Source organism: Neoarius graeffei, chromosome 14 (assembly GCF_027579695.1).
Source record: "Neoarius graeffei isolate fNeoGra1 chromosome 14, fNeoGra1.pri, whole genome shotgun sequence".
Taxonomy (NCBI): domain Eukaryota; kingdom Metazoa; phylum Chordata; class Actinopteri; order Siluriformes; family Ariidae; genus Neoarius; species Neoarius graeffei.
Window position 1 is genome coordinate 7687198 of NC_083582.1, and position 21382 is coordinate 7708579.

Genomic DNA, 21382 nt, shown 5'->3' on the forward strand with positions numbered 1-21382 from the left:
GACCGAACGAGGTGAATTTAAATATGACTCGTCCCACCCTCTATCTGCGCCCGTGATTATGCGCCATGTTGTTGTAACTTTTTTGAGAGACCCGCCGCCTACTTCAGCGCAGAATAGTGACGTTTGTGGCTTGTTGATGACGTGTAAGTCGGATGAATGCGACCTGGCGGTTCAGACTGAAGTCGCATATGAAAAGAGCAGATAGGAATCGGAATTAGCACCACATATCCAAACGGCCTGGGTCGGATTTGAAAAGATCGGATCTGTGTCGTTCAAATTGTCAATAAAAGATCGGATACAGGTCACATATGGGCGAAAAGATCGGATTTGAGTCACTTCAGCCTGCAGTGTGAATGTAGCCTAGGGCTCTGGCCAGAATGTGAGAATGAAGCCCTGGCAACATTCTAGAGAGCCGTATAATAAAGTAGAATAAACAGTTGTTGTGAATTTCAGAATGTTCAGCGGAATCCTCCAGATCCAAGTTGCGTGCTTTTGGCGAATTTGGTTTCTCGCCAGAGACTAATAAATGCACTGGTAAAGCCACGCTATGTAGAGGCATTGTGTGCCCTGTTGTTTGGGTAAGACTGTGGGATAATGCTTCGCGTCGGAGTAGGCTACACTCCAATCTGTCAGGATGTACTGCGCTATAAAACGTCAGCTGAGCTTAGGGCTGTGCCGATAGACGATGCCATCGTCCATCGACGATGGTGGTCATCCATCACGATGGAGAGCCACCATCGTGATACCACGCCCCCTCCTGTCATAAACATGCATATACGGTATCATCTGGGCCTATTTAACCTAAAAAGTTAGTTTTTTGTTAGTTTAGTTAGTTAGTTTTGTTTAATATATAAATATATTATATAACATATAATTATAAATACATAATTATATAAATCATTATAAAGTAATATCCTATTACCGCTTGTTCACACAGGCTATGGTGCAGGGACGTGCTAGTGAACATAACATGGTTACACAAATACAGTATGCTACTAATAATAAATTTCGACTTCATTTTTTAGCCTACACTATACTTTTAATGTAAAATTTGTCATGTTCAAACAAATAGCCACAATTAACGACTTCAGTCGGGAAATATTTCACCTTATCAAACGGCAGTGAAGCGCAGACTTCGGCAGAAGTCAAATAACTTTAATCTGGTAAATAGGCCTACTTTCAGACTCAAAATGGTCCACTCTAAGCCATAATGTCAAACCAAATGGAAGAATGAAGGTGATTCTGATAAATGTAAAGACAGTAAAAAAAAAAACAATATTAAATCATGATTTTAAAAGCTGGTGCAATAATTCAAACACTAATAAATTGGAAAAATTAGCGCGTTCAAGTGCGCACTAAAGGCTGAAACGCATCTTCAATTGATATGGTGTAAATAAACAATGAGTAATAGCTTAAGTGTAGTTTCTTCTCATAGTTTGAATACTAGTCTTTCATTGTTAGAGCAGATTAATATCTTGCCGTGATCAGTGAGTGCTCAGGGAGGTTCATTTCCACCTGCGCTTTGCGCAGCTCATTTCTCCGAAGCCAGCTGTGCGCAAACGCAGTGTTGACTGCTCGGCAAACTCCAAACGCTCGGTCTGTACTGGCCCTCTGTTGCGCAAGCGAGTTGGTTATGGCCAGGTTCAAATAGTGCCCAAAACAACTTGACCACGGCCATTTCAATTGCCTGATGGCTGTGACAATATTCACCCCGTTGTTGCAGGCGATCTTTTTCTCTATTTTCCATTCGGCAAGTGTCTCGCGCAGTGCGTCTTCTAAATTGTCCGCTGAATGTGTCTCTGGCATGAAACTCGTCTGCAGGCATTTGGACTGCATTGCCCACTCTCGGTCCACATAACAGCGCTCGAAACTAACGGTGTCCCGACGTCCCGGGGACCATAAAAAATGTCATCGGGACACAAAATTATCATACCTGGGACAATCCCGGGACAATGGAAAAAATAGATCTAGAAAAAAAGTTCTACATTAATATTATTTACAAAGCCGTAACACATACGTAGACATTCACCTAATTTGTCAATTTTAATTTTAAAACGTTAACAGCGAAAAATACATAGTAGCTACACTTTCGATGCACCTGCATCCGTAGGCTACAGAGCAGCGCATTCTGTTCTAGAATCTTCGGCCGGAGTCCGCATTATATGGACTTGGAATGGAATTGCTAGCGCACACGCTGCGCCGACTCTTGCCAGAACAAAAACGCTTAAGTGGTTGAAGCGGACCGACCGCGGGGAAGAAACTGAAAGCCCAGACATAACGTCTCCGGGACCTTCAGGATCCAAAGTGTCATCGCCTGGTCTGCAGGCAACGCTAGCAACTGAATGAACTTAATGAACACTGTTAGACACGTTATAAAATACAACAGGAATGATGTGGATGATATTGACGGAAGATACCGTTCAACAGAATAAGTGAGTTTTCTTGGTGTCTTTCTAGTTCAGAAAGTTTAGTCAGTCAGCAGCACAACTAGGCTCGGACCTGCTGGCACTATGCTGATGTTGCTAACATTTGCACCCACGTTTCGGCAGCGAAAGTTCATAAAATGGATAACAGAAAGTTCATAAAAATGGATAACGGTAATGGATAACGGAAAGTTCATAAAAATGGATAACGGTCTCATCTCATTATTTCTAGCCGCTTTATCCTGTTCTACAGGGTCGCAGGCAAGCTGGAGCCTATCCCAGCTGACTACGGGCGAAAGGCGGGGTACACCCTGGACAAGTCGCCAGGTCATTACAGGCCTATGGATAATGGTAATGGTGAAAATTATAAGTTGGCCTTATAAGTGCCAACAGATATTCAAGGTATAAGTAGATGAAATGAACGTAAAAGGGGTGTTATTTTCAACTAAAGTGTACTGCAGATGTAGGGAGTTGAAACATTTTCTGAATGAGCTAGTTGGCCCCTTTAAATAAACGGGTATCTATTCATACAGTGAGATCGCCAAAGTTTAATAAACTGAAAATGCAATAACTGTAATTTTGAAGTAGATGATGTATAGGACATGTCGCTTGTGTCTTGTGACTTATTGTAAAAATGATATAAAGGGTTCAAAATCGCATAGTTACAAATATAATAGTAACTTCATATGATAATATTAACCACTGGTTATTTCAGAGAGGAAAAAAATGGGGACACTATTGCTTCCATTCGGGACAATACAACACAGAATTCGGGACCACTGGGGGACACAAAGAAAAAAAGTTAATTTCGAGCCCTGCCACATAATGTACGGTAGCTGACATGTAGGGCATCATGTTGCAGCTGGACCACATATCCGTTGTCAAGGCCAAATATTCCACATCACCTAGCGCTTTTTTTTCCTTTACGTGCCAAAGCCTCGGATGAGTATCTAATACTTTTAATAATAATAATAATAATAATATTATATTTAATAACGTGGTATTAAAATCCCCCCCCCCCCGCCCACGATATCATCGTCCATCACGATGTTTGCACTGTAAACATCGTCGATGCCAATTAAGGGGACGTGGCACAGCCCTAGCTGAGCTTACATTTTACATAGCCCAAATGGCCCATTATTCACATTGCCTACATGACACCAGAGAGAAGAAGAGAATAGAATTGAATGTCTCTGATGACACGTAATCCCAGCACTAATAACACGCATCGCACAGCGTCCACGACTTGGTGCAGTACGTAGCAAACAGTTAAACGCCTGGTTTAACTTGCATTGCTAGTCATCTCGTCTCAGTGGTTTAAATGCCTTTCATGACAAGCACTGACTTTCTCATTGCAAAGAGCGAACTTCTGTTTTACATACTTAGTTTGCAGCCTGGGTAACTGTTTATTTGATTCACGTTTTATCCTTTGCTGTCCGGTTCTTATCATAAGTCTGTGTCGTTCTGACCAGAGCCTTTATAACAATCTTGTAAACGTTCTCTGCTCTGACCAAATCACCACCTTCTGGCTATGCCTTCCCAATGTGTGTTAACTGGTAGCCTAGCCCACATAATCTAACACTAGACTGAACACAAAAGCAATCCAATAAAAAAATCTACTTCACTATTTTACATTCAGCAAAGCAAAACAAATCCTTGACAGCGTTAATACATTAACACATTCCACTTCTAGCCACCAACTAGCCTGTACAGATTCTTGCTAGCTGTAGCCTAGCTTTGTTACTTACTTTTCCTTATGCAGCCTCAGGTGACGAACGAAGTTTGATGTGGTTGACTGGCTGTCCGAAATTGTGGCTCCACATGTTCTGCACGTAGCAATGCGTTTGTCATCTGTATTGGAGTATTCTTTAAATCCAAAGGAAATTACGCGGGGAATCATGTTTTTATCCGTCCGTTCATCATTCAGCGTCATCAATGTTCAGCGTCCTCGTTGCCCATCACCGTTTGGTTTTTCATTTGAACCAGTTGAAGTGCTTGAGTGACACCTAGTGCTAGTGGATTGAGCTGTCGTAGCCTAGGACAAGGAGCTACACCGCATTCAAATAATAACGAGTGTACTTGGATTCAAAATCGAGGGGGGGAAAAAAAGAATATTTATACCTGATACGCCAAGTCATTGCAAGCTAAAACTGTCAAGTCCAAGTCAAGTCTCGAGTCAACAGCGTGCAAGTCCGAGTCGAGTTGCAAGTCATTCCTCATCTAGGGATTTCAAGTCTCAAGTCATCAAAATGGTGACTCGAGTCTGACTCGAGTCCAAGTCACATGAGTCGAATCCACATGTCTGGTGAACAGTAATGAAGAGCTCACGCAACCCTGTGGAACTCCCATATTAATGGTCAGTGAGTCTGAAAGTGTGGAGTTTATCTTTACTTGCTGTGTTCTATCAGTAAGGAAGGCTTCATACCATTTTATTATTACTGGGTTGACTTCCATACTTTTTAATTTATCTACTAAAAGGTTTGGTACAATAGTATTAAAAGCTGAACTAAAATCCATAAAAAGTAATCTGGCATATGCCCTGCTGTTTTCCAAGTGTTTTAGTATGAGGTGGGATGTAGTGCATAAAGCATCCCCAGTGCTTCTCCTATCTTTGTAGGCAAATTGATAGGGATCAAGGAGATAAGGGTATAAACACTGACTCGCACATCATGCAGTGTTGCCAGATACTGCTGATGTTTTCCAGCCCAAAATATGTTCAAAACCCGCCAAAATGCACTTAAAACCGCCCAGTCTGGCAACACTGCGCACGTGCTGCTTCTCTTGAACGTATACACGGAAGTAAGGCGGAAGGTAGTTTGTCGACATCACCTCAAGACGACGCCAGCGATTGGTCAAATTTGCGGGAAAGTTGCGGTGATTGGATAGAATTGCAACACCGCCCTGAATTCGCGGGGATTGGTTGAATTTGCATTGAAGTTGCAAATCGCAACATCCTGGAGGGTCTGCTAAATGAGCATGCGCCCCGGAAACACTTCTGAAAACAGATGCTCTCAGGTGCATTTTCAGGGTCTCTGAGAGGTTTTAGATCCATGATGATTATAGGGTAGATTTGACCAGTGTTTCAATGATTTCTGACCTAAATAGTATTAATGTATACACATTTGAAACTTCACCTTAAAGTCCAACATGCAAGTTAAACTGTTGTGTTATAGATTACTGAAGTATACGATAGACTGAAAATCTACAGGGATCCCTTAATTACCTATAATTAAGTAGTGTTGTAACAAAAATATGCATGAAAATATGCCCAGTGGTTTGCTCCATCTTATGCAATACAGTGAAGAGAATCGATCATCATGACCTCCTGTTGATCACAAAGGGATCTGGACTAGGGATGGCGAAAACTAAAAAAAATCTTGACCGACCACCGAGCCTCATTAGCCGGTTAAAGTCGGTTAACCTGTGAGTTTAAACAGGGATGCAAACGGCGTGCCTTTTGGCGGATGCCGCCTTTTTCACGGCTGAATCGTGCAGATCCGATTTTTTTTTTTTTTAGGGGGGGCGTTGGAGTGTCTGAATAATTTCATCAGAGTAAATTCTGTATTAAAATTACTAAATAAGCAAATGCCGTTACAGTCCATGAAACATAGGAAGTATGAGTATGAGAAGAAAACAGTAAATCAGAAAGCTGCGCACGTTTTCGCGGATTTGTGCAGCTTTCTGATTTACTGTTTTTTTCTCATACTTCCTATGTTTCATGGACTGTAACGGCATTTGCTTATTTAGTAATTTTAATACAGAATTTACTCTGATGAAATTATTCAGACACTCCAATGCCCCCCCCCCCCCCCAAAAAAAAAAAAAAAAAATCGGATCTGCACTAGGGATGTTAACCGATGACCTTTTGACCGATGGTTGACCGAATCAACATTAACCGGTTAATTTTTTTTTGGTTGTCGGTGAAAAAAAAAATCAATTGTTCTGGAGCGGAGAATCTGGAATTCTGTGTTTTGTAAACGCTTGGGGCATGCCATGTGGTGTAAGGACAACAGCTGGCAAATCAGAAACGCCCATTCAGTCATGTCCCGCCCTCCTGCCCCAGTTAAAGACAGCTGACAAATCAGAAACACCCATTCAGTCATGTCCCGCCCCAGTTAAAGACAGCTGACAAATCAGAAACACCCATTCAGTCATGTCCCGCCCCAGTTAAAGACAGCTGACAAATCAGAAACACCCATTCAGTCATGTCCCGCCCCAGTTAAAGACAGCTGACAAATCAGAAACACCCATTCAGTCATGTCCCGCCCCAGTTAAAGACAGCTGACAAAACAGAAACACCCATTCAGTCATGTCCCGCCCCAGTTAAAGACAGCTGACAAATCAGAAACACCCATTCAGTCATGTCCCGCCCCAGTTAAAGACAGCTGACAAATCAGAAACACCCATTCAGTCATGTCCCGCCCCAGTTAAAGACAGCTGACAAATCAGAAACACCCATTCAGTCATGTCCCGCCCCAGTTAAAGACAGCTGACAAATCAGAAACACCCATTCGGTCATGTCCCGCCCCAGTTAAAGACCCCGTCCACACGTAGCCGGGTATCTGCTAAATCGAAGATATTTTTCTACGTTTTGGCCTGTCATCCACATGAAAACACATCAAAAACCAATATTTAAAAAAACTCCAGGCAAAGTGAAGATTTTTGAAAACTCCGTGTATGCCTTTTCGTGTAGACAGAGATAACTGGAGTTTTGCGTTTTAGAACGTCACAATCTGCGCCAAAAAAATGACAACAAATCTGCCCTGACGTCAAACGTGCGACCTTTGTTTACTGCAGAAGCCAGATTAAGTTTATCCTCCAAAATTGTGTTTAGAAGCAATTCTGTCTCCGAGTCTGTCCAGACGAACGAGCTTGGCGCCATGTTTTATGTTTAGGCGGAAGTGACGCCAACAGAGATCTATTCTCATGTGATTTGGGGAAATAATGCCATCTACAGGTTTGGAATGCTAATGAATGTGATTGAAAACGCAGATGTTCGGTTATGTGTGGAAGGGATTTTTTTTCGAAGACGAGGTGGTGTGGATAAAACATTTTTATAAACGGAGGGGGGAAAATGTTCGGTTTTAAAAATACCTGGCTACGTGTGTACGTGGCCAAAGACAGCTGACAAATCAGAAACACCCATTCAGTCATGTCCCGCCCCAGTTAAAGACAGCTGACAAATCAGAAGCACCCATTCAGTCATGTCCCGCCCCAGTTAAAGACAGCTGACAAATCAGAAGCACCCATTCAGTCATGTCCCACCCCAGTTGAACACAGCTGCCACCAGTGTTGCCAGATTGGGCGGTTTCCCACCCATTTGGGCAGTTTTAAGTGGATTTTGGCGGGTTTTGAACATATTTTGGGCTGGAAAACGTCAGCAATATCTGGCAACATTGGCTGCCACTCGGCGAAAGAAAAGTGTAGACACAGGCTTTTTAGCTTACAAATTACTATTCTGGGTTTTTTTTTTTTTTTTAATTATTATTAGAAGGCACATGGAGTTTAGTCCTGCCTTGGCCAGTGCATTCTGAAAGTATGTTTCGGTCTGTAGCCAACAATGCATGTTATTGCAGATCATATCTCTCCACACAAACTAAAGGCGCAGATGCCGACTTTTTCATGGACTGTAACGGCATTTGCTTATGTAGTAATTTTAATACAGAATTTACTCTGATGAAATTATTCAGACACTCCAACGCCCCCCCTAAAAAAATCGGATCTGCACGAGCCGTGAAAAAGGCGCGCCGTTTGCATCCCTGTTTAAACTCCTAGGTTAACCGACTTTAACCGGCTAATGAGGCTCGGTGGTCGGTCAAGATTTTTTTTAGTTTTCGCCATCCCTAATCTGCACAATTCAGCCGTGAAAAAGTCTAACTTAATATTTAACCTATCACTCAATTGTAATCACAAAAAGAGAAAATCGCAACAATTTCTCGCAACTTTCACTTCCTCCCGCAATGTAATCGCAACAAAAACCTAAAAAACACCTCAACTTTCATCGCAATTTTTTGGAAAACCCCCCGCAACATCAGACATTTTAGCCCACAACAATCACAAAAAAGGCCCGCGGAATCCTGGGGGGACTGCTTACTGTAACTGTAATGATTTAGAATGTTTGTTTCTGATGCAATTACCGTAATATACTAGTGCATCTCAAAAAATTAGAATACCATGAAAAAGTTCCTTTTTTTTCATAATTTAATTCAAAAAGGTAAACTTTCATATATTCTATATTCATTACATGTAAAGTGAAATATTTAAAGCCTTTTTTGTTTTAATTTTGATGATTATGGCTTATAGCTCATGAAAATCAAACATCCAGTATCTCAAATTATTAGAATATTCCCTAAGATCAATCAAAAAAGTATTTACAATACAGAAATGTCCAACTTCTGAAAAGTATATTCATTTATACACTCAATACTTGGTTGGGGCTCCTTTACCATGAATTACTGTATCAGTGCGGTGTGGCATGGAGGTGATCAGTCTGTGGCACTGCTGAGGTGTTATTGAAGCCCAGGTTGCTTTGATAGTGGCCTTCAGCGTATCTGTATTTTTGGGTCGGGTGTTTCTCATCTTCCTCTTGACAATACCCCATAGATTCTCTATGGGGTTCAGGTCAGGCAAGTTGGCTGGCAGTCAAACACAGTAATATCATGGTCAGCAAACCATTTGGTAGTAGTTTTGGCACTGTGGGTAGGTGCTAAGTCCTGCTGGAAAAGGAAATCAGCATCTCCAAAAAGCTCGTCAGCAGATGGAAGCATGAAGTGCTCTAAAATCTCCTGGTAGATGGTTGTGTTGACTTTGGACTTGATAAAATACAGTGGACCAAGACCAGCAGATGACATGGCACCCCAAATCATTACAGACTGTGGAAACTTCACACTGGGCTTCAAACACCTTGGATTCTGTGCCTCTCCACTCTTCCTCCAGACTCTAGAACCGTGATTTCCAAATTAAATGCAAAATGTACTTTCATCTGAAAAGAGGACTTTGGACCACTGAGCAACAGTCCATTTCTTTCTCTCCTTAGCCCAGATAAGACACTTCCGACATTGTCTCTGGCTCAGGAGTAGCTTGATATTAGGAATGCGAAAGTTGTATCCCCTTTCTTGAAGATGTCTGTTCGTGATGGGTCTTGATACACTGGCACCAGCCTCAGTCCACTCCTTGTGAAGCTCTCCCAAGTTCTTGAATCAACATTTCTTGACAATCCTCTCAAGACTGCGGCCATCCCTGTTGCTTGTGCACCTTTTCCAGCCACCCTTTTCAGCAATGACCTTTTGTGGCTTACCCTCCTTGTGGAGGGCATCAGTGATCATCTTCTGGACAACAGTCAAGTCAGCAGTCTTCCCCATGACTGTGGTTGTGTGTACTGAACTAGACTGAGAGATGCACTGTGTTCATACTGTTTTACTCAAACTCGAAATGAAATATTCTAATATTTTGAGATGTTTTTTTTTTTTGTACTGTATGCCATACTGATTAAAATAGAAAAATGCTTGAAACATTTTAGTTTGTGTAATGAGTCTATAATATATAATATTTTCACTTTCTTAAATAACTGATGGGAAATATTGAACTTTTTCACAATATTCTAATTTTTTGAGATGCACTAGTACTGTATGTATAACTAAGATACACTGAAAAGAAAAGTAAGGCAGCTGCATATTATCAAGTTTAAATTTTGGCACTTTATTAAATGGACTAGATTAAGATTAAAACATACTTAAAGGAAAAAAGAACTTAATTCATACATTTAACTTTGCAGAAAGATTATGTACTTATAAACACATTCATTGTATTCACATTCAGTGTAGCATAAGGCCATTTATTAAAAAATGTTCTGTTTCCGGTCCACCGGCCGGGTGAGTGCCGTTTGTGCGGTTGAAAAAAATTTTTTTTTTTTAACGCCGGTTTTTCAACATTTTTTTCGGGTTCGTAAATCTAAAATCGAACTTGACATTTGCGCATTCCCAGGGCTTTCCACTAAGGCTCATACTAGCCAGCCATGACAAATAAGTAGCCAGCCGGGGGGAGTAAACACAAAATAAACTCCTGTGCACGCAGTTCCCAGGATTAAATGTATTTTCCACAGACCATTTATTTATTCACTTTACTCAAATACAAAGTAAAATGGCAGTAAATCTTCTTTCTTTTCTTGCGTATTGCATCATGAGGCGTTCCTGGCTTGTAAATCTCTTATTTTCGGTGCATGACACATTCACGCAGCTGAGCATGCTATGAATTAACAACGACAACGGTCTGCAGTGGGGCGACACAATTACACACTCAGCCAACATTTCTCCATTTGTGTATGAAAATACACTCCAACCACTCAGTTTGGGTTCATTTACAACCAACGGTGTCTTTTGATGCCAGCACGTAATTGAACGAGAGAAGACTGGTTTACCGGAGACAAAATAAGCGTCATCTCTGCCTCTGTTCACTCCGACACACTACTGCCTCCGCCGAGTGCGCGCGCACACACCGCATGTCGGGGCCGCGGATGAGTTACTCTCCCTCGATCAACGAAGTCGGCGGGGAATTTGTGGTTATTATCGGTACAAACAGCGCGAATCACAACTTAAATGAGTGCGGTTCAGTTTGACATTATTGTCAGTCCGTGAGATAAACATTTAATTTTATTAAAATCGAAAATTAATATTTAGAGCCTGTGGGCTACAAAAATAAGTCATTAAAGTAGCCGGCTAGACTTAATCGTGTAGTCGGCTGTACGTCCGGCAGCCGGCGCTTGTGGAAAGCCCTGCATTCCGCGCAGAATATAGAACTGAATCAGCTCTGCGCATGCGCCGTGCGGCACAAAAAAATGGCAGCCACCATGAAGGAAGGCGATCCGAAGTTTTCAAACATTTGCTTAAGTGTGAAATCACAAAATGGTATTCTAGCGAACAACAAAATAGTAAAGATTCAGAAAAACAAATCATTCAGTGATCATTTTAATAGTGTAATTTCATCCGAACTCGGCCTAACGCTCGATTTAGAACTACAAAAAGCCCGTGTGTCGGACATTTTAAGTACCTTTGTAAAAGTTTTGCAAATGTTGCAGTCAGCATTTAAAACGCTAACTTAAAGTTTTTGTACAAGTTTCAGTTGATTAAACCGTCATATTTTATTAAATGTGTGTCTGCTTTTGTAATAAAAAAGTACTGAAAGAAAAAGCAAACACAGCATTGCAATTTCTTATCCATCCATATATAAAAAAATAAATAAATCCATCTCTCCCGACTGAAAATTTTTTTGCTCACCTGGTGGACAGGAAACGGATTTTTTTTTTTTTAAGGATGGCCTCATGATTGCATTTTCTAGTAAGTTAGAGTGCTTATTATGAAAACTACACCACAGCTGTCCATATCTTTAACACTATACTGTTGTGGACCAACTTCTTATGCCCTTCATGGATTTGCATGGCTGTAGATGTTCTAGCTCTTAAAGTGCACATCTTGGGTAAATTCAGGAGCAGGATCAATGTAATTCTCCTATTTTATATTCAACTTTGGTCAAATATCTGTCACATTTTGCATTTTGTGCAATTTTTTTTACCTTGCGCAATACCAGAAAAATTCACTTGAAATCAAGCCATTTGAGGCGAATTGGTCCGCCTCTGAAAAAACCCGCCGTTTGGATTTCCCGGGAAACATTGATTTTCGTGACGTCGCGTGCAGGACGCCTCCTTCTGAATCCTACGTCAGCGCTGGTTTGTTTATGAGAAAACGACCTGGTGGTTTCCTGCAAACTTCAACGTTATCGCGTGATTATTAAAATGGTTAACAGATGTATCGTAGCAGGGTGGAGCAACACCAATCTTGATGGGATTAGTACTCATCGTTTTCCAAAAGACCGGACAATGAGAGAGAAATGGGAGCGCTTCGTGCGAGGCACCCAGAAAAACTGGCAACATGCAGCAGACCACAGCGTCATATGCGGGGCTCGCTTCATAAAGCCCGACGACTTTGAGAACTCTTTGCAGTGGGAAATGGGCTTCAAGAAGCAACTTGATCTGAAAGAAGACGCAGTTCCATCTGTCAGAATGCCCCAAGCAACACCGTCTCCATCTGTGTCAGTGTCACCAAAGGAGCCAGCCGTGTTCGTCTCCCCTGACAGAAGGCCAAGTGCCGTGACCCTTCCACCGCCGTATTATTTACATGCCCGGTGTTGTCTCCGTCGTCTTCACTACTTGAATCATCATCATCAAATCCAAACAGATGAAGCCGCAGTTCTGACATCTCATTATATTCTTCATCCAAAGGTGAAGTAACATTGCGCTCAGGTGACAATTCCATATTTCAATGCAAGATCGCTGGCTGCTAAACTTGGTCTCCACAGACTGGGCGCTGAACCCATGCAGGGTCTCTCAGCCTGCTGGCGGATCCGCACGCGACGTCACGACTCCCTTGGGATTTTTCCAGACGTGTTTTATTTTATTTTTTTCTGCTGTAGACAGATGGTCTTGTGCGAAATTAACCCTTCTGGATGAGTGTGTAAAGGGACATACTTTCATATAAAAAAAAAAAAAACACTAGGTCCAGGATATGCAATTTAAAGGAAGGAACATGCAAACTTGACCCAGAATGAAAATGCCAAATTATCCGTTATTTTAGGGGGTCAAAATCCAGGGAGTGGGACACAGTGCATAGCTGGTATTTTATATATTTTTAAAGTAGGTTAAGAATATCAAATAATATGTAATAATTAGGTATGTAATAGCTTTCCTTCTTAAGGGGTGTTCACACGGCAACTTTTACTCCGGTGTCGCGCCGGGGCTGCCCCGGTAGAGCGTTCACACTGTACAAAGTTATAGCGGTGTCGCCCCTGAAAGCTGCTTAAACCGGTGCAAATCTAACCCTGCTCGGGAGGTGGTTTAAGAAATTTACTCCGGAGTAAATGCTAGTTTGCGGGGCAGCACCGATATAAAATGGGCCGTCTGAACGCTACAGGGGTAGACTCGCTACGCGTGAGGAGAGCTGATTACATACGGGCATTGCATAATTTGCATCCTGGTATTTTGCACTTCCAAAATGGCGAATATCAACAACAACAGAACTGCGTGTCTTCCAGTGTTGCCAGATTGGGGGGTTTTAAGTGCATTTTGGTGGATTTGAACATATTTTAGGCTGGAAAACGTCAGCAGTATCTGGCAACACTGGTGTCTTCATCCACGTTGTTTTCCCGGCGCTTGGTGATGCCATGACAACCGGGAAAAGGAAGTCCATTTTCACGCATGCGCATATTTCATTTCCACATTATTACTATCGTATAGCACCGTCGCAAAAACTGCCGTGTGAACGCAAGTGGGGCTGCACCGGTGCGAACACGCTTCTCTCTAGTAAGCAGGTTTGTGACGTGTGAACGCTCCACAAAATTTACACCGGTGTAAGATAAATGGGTCAGTCCATGAAATGGGGTTACCAAAATGTGACATAGAGGGAGTCACTTAAAACAATTTACAACTGAGAACAACTTTTATTTCCATGAAGCATTGACTATATAAGAAAATATAACATAGTTGTTAAGAGAACTCCTGCTCTACAATGTATGATAAAATCCATAAATATTTACCCGGTTGCTAATGTAACAAGGACACGAACAAGCTTTTAAAAATAAAGGAAAAATATTGATAAAATCAATTTTTTGCTTTTATTTGCTTACTTTAAACCTAAACACTGAATAAGAATTCATTAGAAATATTAGTTCAACATCATAAACACTGAAAATATGAAATACCAGTATTTCACAAACTTCATAAAATCTCTAAGATTTGAACAATAACAACAGTCATTAACAGGAAACAGTTTCATCCTATATGGGGTAAATGAGATTATTGAATTCATTACTTTACTTAGTCACACTTATATCTGCACTTCTCTAGAGCCCGTGTTGTGGTGTGTGAGATCCCGCGAGAAGTTATCTCGCGTCAGTTCAGCTGACCTAGATTGAGTAAATAGGTCTCGCAGGTTGTGAACGAACCAGGAAGTGAGTGGACGCTAAGTTAGGATGTGAGAAAAAAACATCGATAATTTCTTTTATTGCCGTTTGTTTAAATTTCTTTCTACCTACATCGTTTTATAGTATATTCTTCTTTATATCAAAAACATCAATCATGATTTCAACTCGGGGGGCGGCACGGTGGTGTAGTGGTTAGCGCTGTCGCCTCACAGCAAGAAGGTCCGGGTTCGAGCCCCGTGGCCGGCGAGGGCCTTTCTGTGCGGAGTTTGCATGTTCTCCCCGTGTCCGCGTGGGTTTCCTCCGGGTGCTCCGGTTTCCCCCACAGTCCAAAGACATGCAGGTTAGGTTAACTGGTGACTCTAAATTGAGCGTAGGTGTGAATGTGAGTGTGAATGGTTGTCTGTGTCTATGTGTCAGCCCTGTGATGACCTGGCGACTTGTCCAGGGTGAACCCCGCCTTTCACCCGTAGTCAGCTGGGATAGACTCCAGCTCGCCTGCGACCCTGTAGAACAGGATAAAGCGGCTACAGATAATGAGATGAGATGATTTCAACTCGTTTTATCATTTTTTATAAGCCTGGTTTCTAACGTAACTCGGTAGGACATCACAATGTTACGTTCACAACCTATTTTTAATGGATGAATTCGAAGCTAAATAGTTTATAGAACCTTCTTAACTTTATTATGTGAGTGTAAAACTAAACTGCAAGTACCATGAAACTAATTTTATTGAAATTCTCAGAAAGTAATGAAGGTTTATTTAAGCTCAAAGTCAGCAAATATTCCATGTCACAAAAAACGTGTCATCCGTGTCCAGTCACGGGAAAAAAATGTTTCACATTTCTTTATTTCAAAAGAAAACTTCATTTTTTTTATTTATTTTATTTCTTCAAACAATATTTATGGATAATCTGCTAAATATTTCTTTAAATCATGGAAATTCAAGATGAAATGATTATGTAAACCCGGACCAATGAAAAGTAACATCATTTCATGGACTGACCCATATCGCAACAAAATACATCGGTGCAGCATCGATGCAAACATGTGCCGTGTGAACACCCCTTTAGACAAACATTGGCATCATTTATGCACAAAAAATGCTAATGTTTCTCTTCTGAGCCAACTTTGACCTTGCATAAATTGTTAATTATGATGATCTGGGATCTAAATTTGTGGTAACTTATTTTTAGCTAGCTGTTCAGATCGCTTATGCCGCTTTTCCACTACAAACGCGGCTGAGTCGGGCTGAGCCGTGCCGAGCCGAGTCGGGCTGAGCGGGGCTGTTGGAGTTGCATTTCGACTACAACCGCGCTGAACCGTGCTGGCTGGAAGTGGGTGGACACATTGGGTGGAGTTAGCGAAAGTGGGTGGACGTCACGTGATGTCGTTAAGCAGCGCAAACAGTGACATCAGTGACAGTGGCGGAACAAGTCAGAGCCGGGCCGGGGGCGGGGCAAATGACCGGGCCCTTTATTAAAGCTTATCATAACATCATTTTAGGCTACAAAATGTCCGCAACTGCGGTGTTTACCAATTTCAACACTACCGGGTGCAACTATGTTATTTAGTACATCAAGTCCTTCAAACGAACATGTAACTCAGAAACAAAAAACATTAGGATACTGTACATGGCTCATAATAAAACATCAATAGCCTATACTGTGCACATTATTTGAAGGGCATACGAATGAGCGCTCAGAGGTTGCAACGGTGACAGGAAGAGTCAGAAATAAAAGGAGGGCGGTGCAAACCTCACTGAATGCACTGTGTTTACCAATTTCAACACTACGGGGTGCAACTATGTTATTTTGTACATTAAGTCCTTCAAACGAACATGTAACTCAGAAACAAAAAAACATTAGGCGGCATACTGTACATGGCTCATAATAAAACATCAATAGCCTACTGCGCGCATTATTTGAAGGGCATACGACGAGCCTTGCGCTCCGCGAACTCGTCCACGATGCTCTGTATGTCACTGATTCAGTGAGCTTTTAAGCGGTAGTCTCACGACCCGGATAGTAAACAATAAACATGGAGGACATGGAGTCGTTAGTGTTGCTGGTCTTGGTGCTGTGGCTTGTTGTCACCGACAACGCCAACAGATACTGGCAAGAGCGTATAGATGAGGCGAGGCGCATAAGGCTTCAGAAATTCTTGTAATTCGTAATTCTTCTTCTTCCGGGTTTGCGGTGTTCACAGATCCCAGCGCGCTCGCGGGGCGTGTGTGGGCATGTGAGGACACTCCTCGTCACCAATCAGTGCACAGGGGAGTGTCTGCTCACGCCCCCAACCTCACTCGGCACGGCTTGGCTCGCTTCAGCCCCACTCCAAAACGGTGCGAGTTTTAGGGGCTAAGCAGGGCTGAAGCGAGCTGAGTCGTGCTGGTTTTTGGTAGTCGAAACGCGAGCCGTGTCGGGCTGAAGTGAGCTGAAAAAGGGTAGTGGAAAAGGGCCATTTGTCTGGCATCCGTCTGTCCATCCATCCATTAAGTTGAGGTGGGAGGCTCTGGTTGAGTTGACCTGGAACGACCCATTTGCCCTCTGTCCAGGGACTCAATAAACCTCACCGAATTTAACTGCTGTTCTGTTTTGGTGCAAAAAAAAAAAAGCCTTTCTCTCGGCCTTTAAACTCCTGTTTCGGGTTTAAATAAAGCTGTTCGAGGGATTAGGACACGCCCAGCCCAGACTTGTCTCGCTGGCGCAAGAGGGGTTTCTCAGATCCATCACAGCTGTGTGTGTGTGAGAGAGAGAGAGAGAGAGAAAGCATTTGGGTGCTGGCTGCGTGACGGTGGGTGTGTGAGGGGTTGTGCACTCTCGGCCTATCAACTTCCAGCTTCACGAAGGAATCGAGGTCAGCATGTGTAGTCTGTAGATTACCGTTACTGTCTAAGCTCTTGTTTCAGTGCTTCTGGGAAGCGTTAGGAGACTGAGCTTCACGGAGCTGTAAGTTTATATCCCTGTATCTACATGACTGAAAGAGGAAAACAATCTTTTATTGTTGTTTGCGTATTTCTTTTTGCTCACAATCTGTCTGTTATAGAAGAGAGAGCAGATGTATTTATTTTTAATATCACACACTAGACTTGGACAATTATTTATCGCAATTGTTTGTCAAATTTAGAATCTGTGTTATTTATTTTATGATCACTGTTATTCCTACTTTTTTTTTCTTCTTTTAACGTTTCAATCATGGGAGAGAGAGAGAGAAAAGGAATAAAGAATTATTTAAAAATATTACAATCAAGAAATATTTTTCTAATTATTTTGACACTTCCTATTTTATTTAATTTTACATTAATTTTCTTTGCCTATTTATTGTATTATTGTTTTTATGGCACTCCTGTGCCTCCATAACAGTTAAAATAATCTCATAAATAATGCATGCAAATAATTCTCTCTCTCCCCCCCCATCTCCATCACAGTTTAACTTGAATTAAAATGGTCCTAATGCTGCTTATTTAATTTCCTTTTATTCCTGTAAAACGTGCTTTTCAGAGTCTTTGCTCATACTGACGTGTCCTTCACGCCGTGACCCGATCTGACATCAGACACGTTTCACCTCCTCTGTAAATCTTTTAGTGTGCGTGTTCAGCTGAATGCGTGGATTAGTCCAGGGGATTAGGTGAACAGTGGGTCGAGTGTGCATTCAGTAAAGACCTTATTGTTGCGGCTGTGAAATGGAGCTGCTGATTATTCGAGAGAGAGCGTTATTGTCAAAACCTCCATCCACACGTACACGGTGTGTCGAAATCCCGTCTCCCTCTGGATCCCCATGGTGTGCTTCTAGGGAAAATAAAAGCTGACAAGACGAGGCATATAAACGAGACGGTCAGTGACGGCGTCGCTCGCTCTGGCCTGGTCAAGTCCAGAAGGCGCGATCTAAAGTGGGCCACTTTGCGCAATAAATGTTGCAAGCTATATACAAAAGCTCTATCCGCCCTAGGGCTATCCACCTATTCGCCGGAAAAAATCCAAAACGGCGAGGAATTGACTGTGATTTTTGTTGAACTGCTTATTAAGGCTTAATTAGTCCATAACTTTGTTAAAAATTGTAATTATGCAAATCTGGGTAGAAGTTATATGCATCATAGCTACCCCTACCTTCATGCCAGAAAGAATCAAAATTGGAGAAGTGATTTGTGTGGAAACTGCTCAATAAGGGCTTAATTACTGCATATCTTGATTTATTAACTGCAATTATGCAGATTAGGGTAGAAGCTATATACACCCCAGGCAGACCTACCATCGTGCCTAAAAAGAGTAAAACTCTGAAGAATTGAAAGAGAAGAAGCGATTTTCGTGAACTGTGGACGACGGACAACACACGATGGTATAAACTCATCACCTGTCGGCCGTGTGATCTAATGACTATCTGTAGCTAGTTTTTACCCGGGCACTTGCTCCAGAATGAATTGTTCCTGGAACATGTTGCCCCGGCACAACTGCCCTTCCAAACCCAATTTGTTCCAGGACAATTTGACACGGATCGGTGCAACTTGCTCCGCTTTGAGGTGTTCTGGAACGTCTTGGTTCCGGGCACAACTTGCTCCACTTGACGAGGCTATTCGCCCCCGAAGCCCCATGTGAGCGCTGCTTGCCGAAAACTTTTAAGGCTCCAGCGGCATGAACACGCACGGGTTTAAAAATTCATAATTCGGCCACCTAAACCTAACGCTGCCAAACTTTCCCCGGTACGACTGCGGCTTGACCCGTTATTCATGGCGAATTTTGACCCCTTTCTAGAGCGTTTTATTGGCTTGAGCTAAATTCTTTGTCTCAGGTCGCGCTATACAAACCATCGTAAGAATGCAGGTAATTACGTAGGTTGGGTAAGCAGCACCGCTTACCGCAGGTGGTCGGATCCTGACCCACTGATCAGTTGGTTGAGCGTGACTATAGTCCATGTAGCTGGCTAGACCTCGGTTCTAGGTCTGGATCCATCCCTGTAAAAGCAGCTTATAATGATGGCGAGTGTTGATCGTACGTTAGCATCGTGCTGCGTGAATAGTTGGAGTGTGTTGTAATTACATTAGTCACTGAACAAAATGGCTTCCACAGTCGTTACTCAGCAGAGCATAGAATATAGAATAGCACTTGATCCAGCACAGAATGTTATTTTATATTTTAACTTTTTGTTCTCGGACAGTTACTCGTGTGCACACTATAATAAAGACGTGATGTACTACCTCGAGGTCGTGAAATTGTAACGGGAGTGTTTTTAATTTGCGTTTCTTCTGTGATTAACGTAACCCTGAATACGACGTTTAGAGATTTCTTTTGGGTCAATCCATGTGAAATCACCAGAGGCCTCACCACTGACCGTCTCAGATTTGCTTCATACTTTCTGGAAATATTGTCCGTGTGCCCAATAAATAGTGTACAAAATTTTAGGCTTGTACCTTCGTTAGTTTGAGATATTGAGGTATTTCACTCACATGACCAAGTCATGTGATGCTGCCATTTTGGACGTCACGGCTCGAATCAGTTTGAATGCGAGGAAGGCGACAAACGAAAAACATAAAAGAAAAAGGAGCGAGATGCAGAAAACACCTTCACTATCCAGCGACGTAGGGCATTTACAGGGCGAGCAGAGGGAGAGGTATTTGCAAAAATTGAGGTTAGCAGGCTTAGAGAACGACGTTTACCTGCTTCCACCAGGATTGTTCACTGACGTACGGAAGTACACGAAGCCCTCGTCTTTACCTGACTTCGGCCCACATGATCTGTATACCTATGTCGTTAAAAACACAGGTATTGATCTGAAAGCGTATAAGAGTTTGGATGCCTACAAATATTTTGTGTCAGGCTGGGTAACATGCCTACATCAGCGGGTCGTCCCTGGAGCCGGTGGTCGCCATCTTATTACAGCGAAGGTTTGTTCACATTTTCATTTACTTTCGGTCCTCAGGATAAACAAAATGTTCTTAAATGTCATTGAAATAACTTCTTAGTCTGTTGAGACATGGCCCGTTATAAATTTACTGTTACCAGGCAATGACCAAGAACTGTATTATTAGGGTCGGTGTAGTTGTAGCAGTGTATTAGCAACTAGCTGTTAGCACTAGCTAATGTCAACAACATCATAGCTAGTATGTTACTGTAGCAATGTTTACGTTCAGTCATTTGGATGACTGTTAAAACCTTTCAGTCTCAAGTTTTTCCTTTACTGGATTTACTAGTTTACTGAGCTAGCGCGCCGGCCGGCCGGCAGGCTAGCACGCGCGCTAGCTCCCAGCTTCCCCGAGCGCGCTAGCTCAGTAAACTAGTAAATCCAGTAAAGGAAAAACTTGAGACTGAAAGGTTTTAACAGTCATCCAAATGACTGAACGTAAACATTGCTACAGTAACATATCAGCTACTGTTGTTGACATTAGCTAGCTTGATGCTCAAAATGGCGGACACCGGGGCGTCACGTGACCCTGTGACGTCAGGTGAAATACCTCAATAGGGGCTTTAAAAAAGGGGCGTGGCCCCAATTTCACTGTTAAAACGCGTGCTACAGAAAACGCACCTAACTTCCAGAAGTCGTTACTTTGAAACTATTCATGCAAGATACATGAAATTTTCAAGGATTGTTCTTCAATGCCAGACGCCTTTAAATACGAAAATAGAAAGTTCACAGTTCAATATTTGCCAAGTTATGGCTTGCTGAAAATCATAAAATGTGCTTTGGAGCAACTTTGACGCCCCGTATCTCCACATTAAAGCACACCAGATTTTTCAAATTTTCTTATTTATTACTCGTGTTATACTCTTTAGGCAACTAGGTATGTGTTCAAAAGAAATCAAACTTTCTGATTTATTAGACTTTAAAAATAAAAAAAAACATTTTGCACCTATAGACCCCTTTCACTGACGTCACCCGAAACCGGAAGTAAACAGATCCTGCGCCATATTGGAAGACCAACAAACTCTTGATTAGGGGGAAATAACGGCAGCGGTATGTGAACCCACGAGAATAAAATGGAGTGGCCAAACGACTTA

At 42.2% G+C, this 21382-nt stretch overlaps 1 protein-coding gene across 3 annotated transcripts in view; it reads left to right on the plus strand.

Annotated features, from left to right (window-relative positions):
- oat (ornithine aminotransferase) overlaps nt 1-21382 on the plus strand; it is a 118554-nt gene that overhangs the window by 24027 nt on the left and 73145 nt on the right. The window contains exon 1 of one of the 3 annotated variants that reach the window (XM_060939215.1): nt 17067-17249. The exons of 1 other annotated variant lie outside the window; for it this stretch is intronic. The gene's annotated coding sequence lies outside the window, so the exon portion shown is untranslated. One more of the 3 variants, XM_060939214.1, reaches the window with a different exon arrangement.